The 14134-nt window shown below is 45.8% G+C and overlaps 1 protein-coding gene across 1 annotated transcript in view; it reads right to left on the bottom strand.

Annotated features, from left to right (window-relative positions):
- LOC119964477 (MAP kinase-interacting serine/threonine-protein kinase 1-like) overlaps positions 1-14134 on the bottom strand; it is a 133481-nt gene that overhangs the window by 66721 nt on the left and 52626 nt on the right.

Here is a 14134-nt window from a genome sequence, read left to right as displayed (position 1 = left end):
TTCAGAATCGTCACAGTGAATCACATAGAATCCCTACAATACGGAAGACTACTATTAGGCCCATCGAGTCTGCACCGACCCTGCAAAAGATCCCCCAACCTAACCTTTTGGACACTAAGGGGCTATTTAACACGGCTAATCCACCTAGCCTGCACATCTTTGGACTATGGGAAGATACCGGAAAACCCGGCGGAAACCCACACAGACATGGGGAGAAACTGCAAACTCCACACAGAGTCACCCAAAGCCAAACTTGAACCCGGATTCCTGTGAGGCAGCAGTGCTAACAACTGCCGCCCCAATATTGTCAGTACATTTAACATAACATTACCATGGAAAATCATATTGAACTGATCAAAATGAGGCTAGAACTTAACCAATCATAAATAATTGTACAGGAAAAGAATAGCTTAGAATAACAGTGAAAACATTCAGGAATTGCATAGTCACTGGCTAGTCAAAACTTTTAGAAATTTGAGAGGTCAAGTAGCCTACTCTGATCCCTGGATTGTCTTAGGTGCAACAGCAGTAATAAACATTAAAATGCACTGGAAACGCAATTCTCAAAATGGAAAGCTATTTTCTATAAAATATTTCTGATGACTGAGGTACAGGCATCCTCTTTGGCCCTCACCACATATTGGTGTGATTTTTATTTTATTCGTTTATGTGATGCAACCGTTACAGACTAGACCAGCATTTATTACCTATCCCCAATTGGCCTTAGAAAATGGTGGTGAGCTGCCTTCTTAAACTACTACAGTCCATATGGTGTCGGTACAACCCAAGTGCTGTTAACTCCTGGATTTTGATCCAGTGACAGTGAAAGAACAGTGACATATTTCCAAGTCAGGATGGTGAGTGACTTGGAGCGAAACTTCCAGGTGGTGGAGTTCCCATGCGTTTGCTGCCCTTGTTCTTCCAGATGGTAGCAGTCATGGGTTTGGAAGGTGCTGCTTAAGGAGCCTTGGTGAGTACCTGCAGTGCATATTGTAGGTTGTACACACTGCAGATAATGTGCATCAGTGGCGGAGGGAGTGAAAATTTGTGGAACGGCTGCCAGTCAAGTGGGCTGCTTCGTCCTGGATGGTATTGGGCTTCTTGAGTGTTGTTGGAGTTGCACTCATCCAGGCAAATGGAGAGTATTGTATCACACTCTTGACTTGTGCTTTGTAGATGATGGACAGGCTTTGGGAAGTCAGAAGGTGAGTTACTCTCTGCGGGATTCCTAGCCTCTGTAGCCACAGTGCTGATATGGCCAGTTCTGTTATTTATTTATTCCCCTTTCAGTTCCACAGTGAGAAAGGGCAAGTGTCATCCCAAAGCAGAGAGAATAAAATAAATCAGCAAGCAAGAAGAGTGAGCAACAGCCTGGAGAATGGAGATGAGGGAGACAGGATACGTGCTCAGAGTGCCTGATCAGGGAAACATAAAACATTAAAAGTTCTGGGAGAGCACTGCAGGCCCATCAACATCTAAGAGAGGGTACTGCTTTCACAGGTAAACCTTTGTCAGAACTAGAAAAAGGAAGGCACATGATCCGACTCCCTTGCCAATTAGAGATGTGTTTATGCTAACAGAGCAGCTATTCAAAAAGCATGCAGAATTATGAATCGAACAGGTAAATTTGTAGAGTGCAAATCATTGAACATGATGTGAAAAATGTTCTGTGTTCTGCTCAGCTCAGAGTACTGCATCCAATTTTGGTCACTCAGTTCAAGAAATACAATCAAGAAGGTGGCACAAATTTAAGAAGCCAATTCATGGTATCAGAGGGTAGAGTTAGGAATAAAACCTGGAAAAACTGAGCTTTGCAGTCTTGAAACTCACAAGTTTACAAGATAAGAAAGGTAAACTTGAAACAGTACATAAGTTAAACTCTGCTAATAGAACAGTCTGTGTAGGTTCTTACGTTCTTTACACAGATTTCCCATTAGGATAGTACAAGTAAAGATTCCTGGAATGCAGCTAACACCAAAATGGAGGATGGAAAAACTGAATTGTTTTTAAGTAGATGCACTAGATGGGTCAAATAGCCTTACTCATCAGCTGCATTCATCTCCTGATCTTGTATCATAATTCATTGGTTATCTGAAACCCAAGACTGGGTTGCTGCCTCATACTCACCCAAATGTTCACCATTTTACTTTTCTCTTCACCTTTTGCAATGAGAATTCATTGCTCCAGGTTCAGTTTTATATTGTTACATTTGGCAAACGTTAAATAAAGATAAGTGACAAAGATAACATCTTGTATATTGAGGATAAATAAATAGTTTTATTGAGAACTGATCAAATAATTTCAATTTATCTTTTGTCGTGCTCGGTGCTTTGTGAACCAGCATGTGTTTTGATGTCCATACCTCCCACCCAAATTCCACATCCCCTTAACTATACTGAGAAAAACGTACAAGAGAACAGCTGAGGAGAGGCCATTACCTCAAGAATCGTATTGTTTTTAATCTGTATCTGCATGCTCAGCTTGCGTGAATGAGTTCACTTCAGCCATTATCACAGCGGTCTACATCCCACCCCAGGCAGAAGTGAGGAGGGCGCTGGATGAACTGTACACAATCATAAACAACTACGAAACAGAACACTCGGAGGCCTTGTTCATCGTGGCCGGAGACTTCAACAAGGCTAACCTCAAGAATGTACTGCCAAAATTCCACCAGCACATCTCCTGTCCCACCAGGAGATGACCACTGCTACACAAACATCAAGGGTGCCTACCGTTCCATCCCCCGACCGCATTTTGGGAAATCAGACCATAAGACCGTGCTCCTTCTCCCGGCTTACAAGCAGAAACTCAAGCGGGAGAATCCAGCTGAGGTTGTGCAGTGCTGGTCCGTGGAGACAGAAGAGCTCTTATGTGACTGCTTAGAGACAGTGGACTCAGTTCTCAATAAAATTATTTATTTATCCTCAATATATAAGATGTTATCTTTGTCACTTATCTTTATTTAACGTTTGCCAAATGTAACAATATAAAACTGAACCTGGAGCAATGAATTCTCATTTAAGAACTCAGCGACTAACTTAAATGGGTATGCCACCACCGTCACAGACTTAATCAGCAAATGTGTGGACGACTGCATGCCAAAGAAAGCAGTACGTACGTTCCCCAACCGGAAACCATGGCTCAACCGCGAGATTGACTCCCTACTGAAGGACAGATCTGAGGCGTTCAAGGCAGACGACCCTGTCCTATAGAAGAAATCCAGGTACGGCCTCCGCAAAGCCATCCAAGATGCCAAGAGAGAATATCAAACTAAGCTAGAGTCACAAACAGACTCTCGGCGGTTGTGGCAAGGACTAAACAACATAACGGGCTACAAAGCAAAGCCGAGCAGTATCACTGGCAGCAGCGCACCCCTCCCCGATGAACTTAATGCATTCTATGCTCAGTTCGAGCAGGTAACCAACAAGCCGCTGTCGAGTGCCCAAGCAGCCCAAATTCACCCATACCCACCATCACAGCTTCCGAAGTCAGATCGGCCTTCCTGAAAGTGAACCCACGGAAGGCGACGGGCCCGGACGGGATCCCTGGTCGTGCACTCAGAACCTACACAGACCAGCTGGCAGAGGTATTCACAGACATCTTTAACCTATCCCTACTCCACTCCGAGGTCCCCACCTGCTTCAAGAAGACCACCATCATACCGGTACCAAAGAAGAACCAGGCAACGTGCCTCAATGACTACCGCCCGGTGGCCCTGACATCAGTTGTGACAAAGTGCTTCGAGAGGCTGATCATGAAGCGCATCACCTCCATACTCCCGGAACGCCTTGACCCACTTCAATTCACATACCGTCGCAACCGGTCCACATCAGACGCCATTTCCCTGGCCCTACACTCATCCCTAGAGTATCTCGAAAACAAGGACTCCTACATCAGACTTCTATTTATTGACTACAGCTCCACCTTCAACACCATAATCCCAGCCAAGCTCATATCAAAGCTCCAAAACCTAGGACTTGGCTCTCCACTCTGCAACTGGATCCTTGATTTTCTTTTTTTTTTTATAAATGTTTTTATTCAGTTTTCATATTTTATATTGAACAAATTACAAATTGTTAGGAGAGAAAAAGAACAAAAAAAAACCAAACAAACACGCAAAAATTAACATACATATTTACAGGTAAGCATCTTCGTAGTAGTAACTGCGCCCGCCCCCCCCCCCCCCCCAAACATGTTTATTTAGTTTGGTTTTGGGCCTTAGCTAGCCATCGAACCCCCGTACCGCACCTGTAGCCCCCTCCCGCTACCTTCCCCCGACTATTCTTCCTCTTGTACATTGGCCACAAATAGGTCCCGGAACAGTTGCATGAATGGCTCCCACGTTCTGTGGAAGCCGTCGTCCGACCCTCGGATGGCAAATTTGATTTTCTCCATTTGGAGAGATTCCGAGAGGTCGGACAGCCAGTCCGCAGCTCTGGGCGGTGCTGCTGACCGCCAGCCAAACAGGATTCTACGGCGGGCGATCAGGGAGGCAAAGGCAAGGGCGTCCGCCCTCCTCCCCAGGAATAGATCTGGCTGTTCTGAAACCCCGAAGACCGCCACTATCGGGCATGGCTCCACCCTCACTCCCACCACTTTGGGCATAACCTCGAAGAAGGCTGTCCAGTACTCCACGAGTCTGGGGCAAGACCAGAACATGTGGGCGTGGTTGGCCGGGCCTCTTTGGCACCGTTCACATCTGTCTTCCACCTCCGGGAAGAACCTACTCATACGGGTTCTTGTTAAGTGGGCTCTATGTACCACTTTTAGTTGCGTCAGGCTGAGCCTTGCGCACGTGGAGGTGGAGTTGACCCTATGCAGTGCTTCGCTCCAGAGTCCCCACCCTATCTCCATCCCCAGGTCGTCCTCCCATTTCCTTCTTGTTGCGTCCAGTACGGTGTCGTTCCTATCTACCAGTCGGTCATACATGTCACTACAGTTCCCTTTCTCTAGGATACTTGCGTCCAGTAGGTCTTCCAGTAGTGTCTGTCGTGGCGGTTGTGGGTACGTCCTTGTCTCCTTTCGTAGGAAGTTTTTGAGCTGCAGGTACCGTAGCTCGTTCCCCCCAGCTAGCTGAAATTTCTCTGTCAGTTCGTCCAGTGTTGCGATCCTGTCGTCCGTGTATAGGTCCCTGACTGTCAGTGTCCCCCCGTCCTGCCTCCACCTTTGAAGGTGGCGTCAGTCAGTGCTGGTGTGAACCTATGGTTGTTGCAGATGGGAGCCCTGTTCGACATTTTGGTCAGGCCAAGTTGCTGCCGCAGTTGGTTCCAGGATTGGAGGGTGGCTGTCACCACTGGGCTGCTGGAGTGTTTTTTGGGTGGGGATGGGAGTGCTGCCGTGGCGAGGGCCCGAAGGGAGGTTCCCATGCAGGAGGCCTCCTCCGCACGCACCCACTCAGCCTCTGGCTCCTGGATCCATCCCCTTACTCGCTCGGCTGTTGCTGCCCAGTGGTAGAATTGTAGATTCGGGAGGGCTAGCCCTCCCCTGGTTTTTGTTTTTTGTAAGACCTTCTTTGGGATCCTAGCATTTTTACCCCCCCATACGAACGCCATGATGAGTTTGTCCAGCGCTTTGAAAAAGGCCTTGGGGATGTAGATCGGAATGGATCTAAACAGGAAGAGGAACCTGGGCAGTACGTTCATTTTGATCGTCTGAACTCTCCCCGCGAGGGAGAGCGGGAGTGTGTTCCATCTTTGCAGGTCCTTTTTAACTTCCTCCGTCAGGCTGGTGAGGTTCCATTTGTGGATCCCTTTCCAGTCATGGGCTATTTGGATCCCCAGGTAGCGGAATTTATGTCGGGCTTGATTGAACGGCAGCCCCTTTAGTGCTGCCCCCCCCCCCCCCCCCCCCCCCTTGCGGGTGTACTGGGAAGATCTCACTTTTGCTCATGTTGAGTTTGTAGCCCGAGAAGGCTCCAAACTCTTTCAGGAGCGCGATGATTCCGTCCATGCTGCTTTGTGGGTCCGAGATATAGAGGAGCAGATCATCCGCATAGAGTGAGACTCTGTGCTCTCTACCTCCCCTTCGGATCCCCCTCCAATTTTTTGCTGCCCTGAGCGCGATTGCTAGCGGTTCAATTGCTAGTGCGAACAGCAGCGGGGACAGTGGGCATCCTTGTCTGGTGCCCCTGTGCAGCTGGAAGTATTGGGAGTTGGTATTGTTGGTCTGTACACTCGCCATGGGAGCGTTGTACAGGAGCTTTACCCAAGCGGTGAACCCTGTTCCAAGCCCGAACCGCTCCAGTACCTCTATGAGGTATTTCCACTCGACTCTGTCGAAGGCCTTTTCTGCGTCCAGGGAGACGATCACCTCTTGTGTTCTCTCCCCGGAGGGGGTCATTATCACGTTCAGCAGGCGCCTGATGTTCGCGGTAAGCTGTCTACCTTTGACAAAGCCCGTCTGGTCCTCTGTGACCACCTCAGGTACACAGTCTTCTAGCCTCTTGGCTAGGATTTTGGCCAGTATTTTGGCGTCTGCATTCAGCAGAGATATGGGTCTGTATGACCCACATTCCGTTGGGTCTTTGTCTTTCTTAGGTATCAGCGAGATTGAGGCCTGTGCTAACGTGGGTGGCAACGTGCCCCTAGCTAGCGAGTCTGTGAACATCTCCCGCAGGTGCGGGGCCAGCGCTGTCGCAAATTTTTTGTAGAAGTCCGCCGGGAATCCGTCCGGTCCCGGCGCCTTCCCCGCCTGCATGGAGCTAATGCTGTCCATGATCTCTCCCAGTGCTAGTGGTGCTTCCAGATCCCGTTTTCTGCCCTCTCCCGCAACTGGTATGTCCAGTCCGTCAAGAAACCGGTTCATCCCAGCCTTCCCCGTTGGGGGCTCTGAGGTGTACAGCTCTTGGTAGAAGGCCTTGAAGGTTTATCCTTGATTTTCTGACCAACAGACCACAATCAGTAAGAATGAACACCGACACCTCCTCCACAATAGTCCTCAATACCGGTGCCCCGCAAGGCTGCGTACTTAGCCCCCTACTCTACTCCCTGTACACACACGACTGCGTGGCAAAACTTGATTCCAACTCCATCTACAAGTTTGCTGACGATAGGACCATAGTGGGCCGGATCTCGAATAACGACGAGTCCGAATACAGGAGGGAGATAGAGAACCTAGTGGAGTGGTGTAACAACAACAATCTCTCCCTCAATGCCAGCAAAACTAAAGAGCTGGTCATCGACTTCAGGAAGCAAAGTACTGTACACACCCCTGTCAGCATCAACGGGGCTGAGGTGGAGATGGTTAGCAGTTTCAAATTCCTAGGGGTGCACATCACCAAAAATCTGTCCTGGTCCACTCACGTCAACGCTATCACCAAGAAAGCACAACAGCGCCTATACTTCCTCAGGAAACTAAGGAAATTCGGCATGTCCACATTAACCCTTACCAACTTTTACAGATGCACTATAGAAAGCATCCTATCGGGCTGCATCACAGCTTGGTATGGCAACTGCTCGGCCCAGGACCGCAAGGAACTTCAGAGGGTCGTGAATACCGCCCAGTCCATCACACAAACCTGCCTCCCATCCATGGACTCCATCTACACCTCCCGCTGCCTGAGGAAAGCGGGCAGCATAATCAAAGACCTCTCCCACCCAGCTTACTCACTTTTCCAACTTCTTCCATCTGGCAGGAGATACAGAAGTCTGAGAACACGCACGAACAGACTCAAAAACAGCTTCTTCCCCACTGTCACCAGACTCCTAAATGACCATCTTATTTATTAACTGAACTCATTAACACTACACCCTGTATGCTTCATCCGATGCCAGTGCTTATGTCATTACATTGTATCTCTTGTGTTGCCCTATTATGTATTTTCTTGAATTGTGTTTAATTCCCTTTTCTTCCATGTACTGAATGATCTGTTGAGCTGCTTGCAGAAAAATACTTTTCACTGTACCTCGGTACACGTGACAATAAACAAATCCAATCCAATCCAATCCAATCAGCTTAATATTGACTTACTGATTTTCTAACTTTTTTTTGTTCTCAATGTTTGATTAAAAATAATAAGTGGGAATGTTTAGGAAAATGAGTAAAAATATCAGCTAGATAAAGTCAATAAAGGCAATCGAACATTCCTGAAACCTTCTGACTCAAATTCTTGTTTATATATATAAAAATGGACAAAAATAGTGGGGACCTGTGAAAGTTGTACAATGCATTTTTAGACCGGTGGTAAAAAAGAACAGAACTACCGTGGATGTAAATGACAAAGTGGCCCAAGACAGCAAGTAGTTGGTCTGAAGGGGGTTCAAAGAATAGGTAGTTTAAAGACAATATTCTAGCTTTAGGGGAATCTATAGTAAGGTGAATTGATAAAATCATCTGATGCAAGCATGATCAGAGGCTAGACTGGTACATTGCTTCCGAGGTACCAGAGTTCAGAATGGAACTGAAGGGGAGAACATGATTCGACATCGGGAAAGGGAAAAATTAGAAACTGTGGTTCACAGGGCAACCATAAATGTAAGTATGGTAGAATGGAGATCCTAGAAAAGTCCGAGGTCTAAGAAAAACTGAAGAAGAGAGCTTCTGGATCATCAAAGACTGGACATGCAACCCAAGATGCACGTTGGACCCCACACCTCGTAGAGGTCCTGATCATCTGACTTCCGTGGGAATTGCCTCGGAAGTTTCAACTTCTGACGGACAATTCCCCTGCTCGATAGGACCCTTAATGAATGTCTCTGACTCCGAGCTAGAGTCGGAGATTTGACAGGTCCGTGGCATTTAACTGAATAATTACCCAGGAAATGCGAGTCAGAAAAATCCTAGTCTAATTCCTGGGTAACTACAAAACTGACCCCTCTTCGACCCCTCCGCCCTCGCTCAATCACTGACATTGACCCCCCCCAACCCTACTAATTACCAGCTGGTGGCCCCACCCACAACACTGGCACCCCAACCTGACTCTACTAACACGCCCACCCCCAAGTGACCTAACCAGTCTCCAACCTCACGCCTGCTCGCGGCCCTACAACCCCAAGCACCTGCCACCTCACCCTCCTACCCACTCAAATATTCACACTGACATTTAAACTTACCATACTGCAGCTAGTGCTGTAAAAAGGAGGCATATCTTGACTTCCCCCTGACACTGAAGTGCTGCGCTGTAACTCTCTAATGTACAGCACGGTGCCACAGGGGCAGCACGGTGGCACAGTGGTTACCACTGTTGCCTCACAGCATCAGGGACCTGGGTTCAATTCCAACCTTGGGTGACTATCTGTGTGGTGTTTGTACATTCTCCCTGTGTCTGCATGGGTTTTCCGGTTTTCTCCTTCAGTCCAAAGGTGTACAGGTTGTGGATTGGCATGCTAAAATGCCCCAAGTGGCCAAAGGTTAAGTGGGGTTATGGCATACAGGGGATTGGTCCGAGGTAGAGTGCTCTTTCGGAGAGTTGGTGTAGAGGCAATGGGCAGAATGGCCTCCTTTTGCACTGTAGGGATTCTATAATGCTGAAGTCTGCATTTCTGGAGAAACTGGGTTCAGAAGACCCAGCAAGAAATGTGGAGCAGCATCAACAGGCATCTGGATGGAAATTGTCCCATTGGGCAGATGCAGCATGGGTTCATAAAGGGCAGGTCATGCCTAACTAATTTAGTGGATTTTTTTGAGGACACTACCAGTGCGGTAGATAACAGGGAGCCAATGAATGTGATATATCTGGATTTCCAGAAAGCTTTCGACAAGGTGCCACACAAAAGGTTGCTGCATAAGATAAAGATGCATGGCATTAAGGGTAAAGTAGTAGCATGGATAGAGAATTGGTTCATTAATAGAAAGCAAAGAGTGGGGATTAATGCATGTTTCTCTGGTTGGCAATCAGTAGCTAGAGGTGTCCCTCAGGGATCAGTGTTGGGCCCACAATTGTTCACAATTTACATAGATGATTTGGAGTTCGGTACCAAGTGCAATGTGTCCAGGTTTGCAGACGACTCTAAGATGAGTGGTAAAGCAAAAAGTGCAGAGGATACCAGAAGTCTGCAGAGGGATTTGGATAGGTTAAGTGAATGGGCTAGGGTCTGGCAGATGGAATACAATGTTGACAAATGTGAGGTTATCCATTTTGGTAGGAATAACAGCAAAAGGGATTATTATTTAGATAAAATATAAAAACATGCTGCTGTGCAGAGAGACCTGCGTGTGGTAGTGCATGAGACGCAAAAAGTTGGTTTACAGGTGCAACAGATGATTACGAAGGCAAATGGAGATTTGTCCTTCATTGCTAGAAGGATGGAGTTTAAGACCAGGGAGGTTATGCTGCAATTGTACAAGGTGTTAGTGAGGCCACACCTGGAGTATTGTATTCAGTTTTGGTCTCCTTACCTGAGAAAGGACATACTGGCACTGGAGGGTGTGTAGAGGAGATTCACTAGGTTAATCCCAGAGCTGAAGGGGAAGGATACAAGGAGAGGTTGAGTAGACTGGGACTGTACTCATTGGAATTTAGAAGGATGGGGGGAGGGAGGGGGGGGGGGGGGGAAGAGGATTTTATAGGAACATATAAAATTATGAAGGGAATAGATAGGATAGATGCGGGCAGGTTGTTGCCACTGCCGGGTAAAAGCAGAACTAGGGGGCATAGCCTCAAAATAAGGGGAAGTAGATTTAGGACTGAGCTAAGGAGGAACTTCTTCACCCAAAGTGTTGTGAATCTATGGAATTCTTTGCCCAGTGAAGCAATTGAAGCTCCTTCATTAAATGTTTTTTAAGATAAAGATAGATAGTTTATTGAAGAATAAAGGGATTAAGGGTTGTGGTGTTCGGGCAGGAAAGTGGAGCTGAGTCCACAAAAGATCAGCCATGATCTCATTGAATGGCGGAGCAGGCTCGAAGGGCCAGATGACCTACTCCTGCTCCTAATTCTTATGTTCTTATGTTGAGACATGGAAAACATTTAGCGGAGTCGCAATCCACCGAGGATTGTCAATTTGTGTCCGGCCAATGTGTTTTGTTGTAATTTCCTTTTTAAAGTTCAGCCATTGTAGAGAGTTTGAGCACCACTGAAATCAAAATGACATGACCTGATCTGACACAATATTGCAAGGTTTTTTTTTGTTGCGATCTCCCTGGTAACAAGTTTGAAGGAATATTTACATGATTTTCAAATATGCACTGGCTTTAGGACTGGTTCATTTGCAACTAAGTAACCATAGCTTTTTAAAATTTGAGACATAATATCCAAAGTCATGATATAACACAACCTTGGAAGCCGAAAAATCCTTTGAGAAATTAAGTTAAACATACAGCCATTAGCCAAGTGTATATTTAAAAACCTGAAGAGGGTATTATAAGAAAAATACTCCATTAAAAAGCTATTATATAAAGTTCCAGATTACTTTCATTATTCTTCTTTATTTGGCCTACTTGAGCTAGATAAATAAAAATCTAATTGTTAATAGATCACTATTATATTATTCACATATTCATTAGTTACTCCCTATACCACTTGCTGGGCCTATTAGCAAGGGAGTCATAGGAAGCAGGTCAATGATTTGTTCCACAATGGACACAAAGGGAGAGATTCATATTATTGGCGCAATGGATTTCAGACAATTAGACAAGTAAGCTAGGGAGGCATGTAGGGTAGATAATAACGTAGACCAATTAGCATGGAGGCGGGCAAGCCTCACAAGAGAGCAAGGAATAGTCCAAGAGGTACTTACATAAATGCCAGAACTGTAAGAAATAAAATGAATGAGCTAGAAGCAATGATAAATAGTGAGCCAATAAACACTGTCAGAGATAATGAAAACTGGATAAAATAAGTGAGAAACAAATCTGCAGCGGCTCCGTCCAGTTCGGTAAGGACTGAAATAGAAACCATGGGATCTCACAATGTCAGGGCAAATTTATATATTGCAAAAGGAAAGGAAATAAGAAATAGCAAATTTATTAACCGAGCCCAGGAGAAATAGAGAAAAACAAAAACAGGGTTTATTTTTACTAGTCATCATACAGTTCTGTGGGATATCATAAAGAAAGTGCCAAAGCCTCAGCAAGAAGCTTATTATCAAGTATTTTGAGAAACCTTTCTTAATTAGGGAAAGAAACCAATGGGAGGGGGCAACATTGGATTTGCAATCAGGAAGGAAGATGAGTCAAGTAAGGGAACGTTTGTGGTCCAGAGATCAGGAGGTTGTGAATGTTAAGTTGAAATTAGGAGAAAATAGATGGAGTGAATAACTGTTTGATACAAGAATGTGGGGATAAAATAAGGATGGTTTTAAAGGAAATATTTTTACATTAGAGAGCCAGTTTATTTCAAATTAAAGACAAAGGTAAAATCATAGATAGACAGCATAAGGGAAAAAGAATGACCATATAAAACTCTGAACTGTACAGAGAAGGAACAGGATGCAATGAATTATAAAACTGAGCAGTGAAATATCATAATCAAGGAAAGCAAAATACTGTGAATGCTGGAAATCTGAATTAAAAACAAATTGCTGGTAAACTCAGCATGGTCAGGTACCATTTGTGGAAAAAAAAACAGTTCAAATTTTAGGTCAACAATCTTTCATCAGAACATCTGAAACTGTTGAGTTACAAGATGGAATATGAAATATATATAACGGACATATATAAAAAGGCATTAACAACATGCTATAAGTAGAGCAAGGGGGCAGAAGTACTGGGTGGAGGGTGTTAACTATGTAGAGAGGGCAAATAGACTCGGACTGTTTTCATTAAAAAGACGGAGGTTGAGGGGTGACCTGATTGAGGGGCGTGGATAGAGTAGATGGGCAAGCACACTTACTTAGAGTGGAGGGGTCAGTCAACAGGGGGCATAGGTTTAAGGTCCGTGGGGAAACGTTTAGAGGAGATGTACACGGCAGCTTTTTATGTTGAGGGTGGCGAGTGCCTGGAACGCTTGCCAGGAGAGGTTGTGGAAGTAGATACATTAACGGCATTCAAAAGGCATCTTTTTAAAAATAAATTTGAATATCCAATTCATTTTTTCCAATTAAGGGGCAATTTAGTGCAGCCAATCCACCTACCCTGCACATCTTTGGGTTGTGGGGGCGAAACCCACACAAGCACAGGGAGAATGTGCATACAGTCAGTGACCCAGAGCCGGGATCGAACCTGGGACCTCGGCGCCGTGAGGCATCAGGGTTAACCCACTGTGCTACCGTGCTGCCCACTCAATAGGCATCTTGACAAACACATGGATAGGATGGGTATAGAGGGATACGGCACAAAGATGTGTTAAGGGCTTGGCAAAGGTTGGTATCATGACCGGTGCAGACTTGGAGGGCCGAAGGGACTGTTCCCTGTGTTGTATTGTTCTTTGTACATTGGGTCGTTTTACTAGCGGCAGTCAGGACGTGATGCAGGGAATTGGCAGAAGTATGACATTTTATTGTGGGCCTGTTTTACTATGTGGGGGGGAGAAGAAAGACAATTTGAGGGGAGCATGCAAGAGAAAGAAAGAGGGGAAAAGCTGTTGACCTTTAGTATTTACCTTTTTTTTAAACAAGTATTATAATGGGCAGCACGGTAGCATTGTGGATAGCATAATTGCTTCACAGCTCCAGGGTCCCAGGTTCGATTCAGGTTTGGGTCCCTGTCTGTGCGGAGTCTGCACATCCTCCCCGTGTCTGCGTGGGTTTCCTCCGGGTGTTCCGGTTTCCTCCCACAGTCCAAAGATGTGCAGGTTAGGTGGATTGGCCATGATAAATTGTCCTTAGTATCCAAAATTGCCCTTAGTGTTGGGTGGGGTTACTGGGTTATGGGGGTAGGGTGGAGGTGTTGACCTCGGGTAAGATGCTCTTTCCAGGAGCCGGTGCAGACTCGATGGGCCGAATGCCCTCCTTCTGCACTGTAAATTCTATGATAATTGTTCTATGATAATAAATAGTAAAAAGTTTTGGAAGCATAAGATAATACTAAAACTCCAGCGCTCTAACGTTTTAATCAAATGGCACTTGGTGGTGGAGTTTGCCCATGGTAATTATATATCTTTCAAAATTCATTAGATCAGCTACAATTGGAATGTTGCCTTGTGTGTTCCTTATTTATTTTTAGGAAGAGTGGGGATGCAAGGAATGCAACACCTCAAAGCCTTCCCTGTGGGGGGAATATTCAACACCTTGATGGGAGATGAGGAACCTATCTGGAT

Source organism: Scyliorhinus canicula, chromosome 4, assembly GCF_902713615.1.
Source record: "Scyliorhinus canicula chromosome 4, sScyCan1.1, whole genome shotgun sequence".
Lineage (NCBI taxonomy): Eukaryota > Metazoa > Chordata > Chondrichthyes > Carcharhiniformes > Scyliorhinidae > Scyliorhinus > Scyliorhinus canicula.
The sequence above is the reverse complement of the archived record's forward strand: the minus strand, read 5'-3'. Positions and strand labels throughout refer to the sequence as shown.